Source organism: Diceros bicornis, chromosome 25 (assembly GCF_020826845.1).
Source record: "Diceros bicornis minor isolate mBicDic1 chromosome 25, mDicBic1.mat.cur, whole genome shotgun sequence".
Classification (NCBI taxonomy): Eukaryota; Metazoa; Chordata; class Mammalia; order Perissodactyla; family Rhinocerotidae; genus Diceros; species Diceros bicornis.
The window spans coordinates 46,994,989-46,996,867 of record NC_080764.1 but is presented as its reverse complement, the minus strand read 5'-3'; positions in this window follow the sequence as shown (position 1 = coordinate 46,996,867).

Sequence of the window (1,879 nt, the reverse complement as noted above, 5' to 3'; positions counted from 1 at the left end):
AAAGATCTGGAATCCATATCATTTGAGCACTGGTTGAAAGGATTGGCTATATCGAAAAGGGAAGAGAGGAAAAGAGAAAGCTTAGAGGAAGATCATATAGTTTTCTTCAAATGTATGAAGATGTTTCACAGAGAACAGAGATTAAGTGCACGCCATGTAGGTTGAATCAAAAACAATTAATTGCAGGCAGAGAGAGGCAGATTTCAATCCAATATGAAGAATAATTCAGAATGGACAATGGAAGGGGCTCCCTCAAAGTGAAGTCTCTTCCTAGTTCTGGAATTATTCATGAATATGCAGATGCCCTGAGAGAAGGAATACAAAGAAGTACAGAATACATCCTCAGATATAATCATGAGGATATTTTATAAAAACATAAGATCTCTTGAATGGCTGATTCTAAACAAATCTAAGTAATATTATCCTCCTCCAATCCATTTTTCAAATGATAGCCAGAGTGATCTTTTAAAAGTCAAATCTGATTATGACAGCCCTCTTGAATAAAACCCTCCACTTTCAGTATTGACCCCTGGCTTCCTTGCCAGTCTCATCCGGAGCTCTTTTCCTCTCTGCATTCTTATCACACTTTCCATCGCTCAACGTGAGATGCTCCTTCCTACCTCAAGGCCGTTGGACATGTACTCTCTGCTTGCAAAGCTCTCCTCGCTTCTGGTACAGATTACTCCTACCCAGAGGTAACATTCTCCTGGAAGGCTTCTCTAGCATGCTAAACCAGTTGGGTTTCCACATAAGTTTGCAAAATACTTTATCAAGATGAAATCATGCATCGTATAATTGACTGTGTCTGTCTTCCCCGGTAAAATGTAAGCTATTGATGAGAAAGACATTGTAGCTTGTTCAGCACAGTGCCTGGCATATGATGGGCACCTTCAAATATTTGTTGAATGAATGAAAGGACTATCTGGTTTATAGTGGAAAAGGAGTTTGACAAAAAGAATGTTTGCCTAACTGACACCAGATTTCTAGTTGCAAATTTTCAGAAACATCACTATGGTTTCTTGGAAGAGTGTATTTCATGAAAGAAAGCGGAAGTCGATGAGGAAAAATAAGCAATCATCAAACAAGCCAGGTCTATCAAGGTGGAGTCAATCGGGAATGTCAGAAGCTTCATGGAAGAAAGAAAGAAAAGCTGGGGAGCCAAGGCATAATGGCTTAAGATGTGTCGTTCATTCATTCATTCCCAAATATTTACAGAATGCCTATTACGTGCCTGCACTTGGAGTCGGAAATTCAAAGGTGGGCAAGTCTTACACAGTTCTTATCCTTAACAAATCTACAGCCTAATACGGAGAGACAAATACTCAGCAAATTTCCGTGAAGTTCGGTAAGCGCTGCTAAGGAATGAATACCGGCGTTACGAAATACCTAACGCGGGGGGCGGGGGGCGGGGAGGAGAGGGATGGAAGGACAGAGCGAGAAGGTCGGATGGTCAGGGAAGCCTTTCCCGTTTAGGCTGAGATCTGAAAGATGAGGAGGAGACCTGGCGGTCTGGGGAACTAAAGGAAGTTCAATAAACCGGAGAAACACTGCCAAGATACTGAAGGGCACTTTGGCAGATTCGGCTTACAGCGCCCCTGGGTGTAAGCCGTCATTAGCCTTGTGAACATCCCCTGGGCAAGGACGGTAACGTTCTGCACTTACGCGTCCCAGCCGACCCGGCCTCGCCTTACTCCCGCAGGCTCGGCCCAGCGCAGCCCGACACAGCCCGCCCCGGCGCCGCAGGCCCTGACTGCGCGCGCGACCCCGCCGGAAGCGGCCCGGAGCCCCGCCCACGTCGGCACGTCCCGGGGCGGAGTCGCGGCGCCGGGCGGCGGTCACGTGAGCGGAGTGTGACGTCGGAGGAAGGAGACGCCATTAG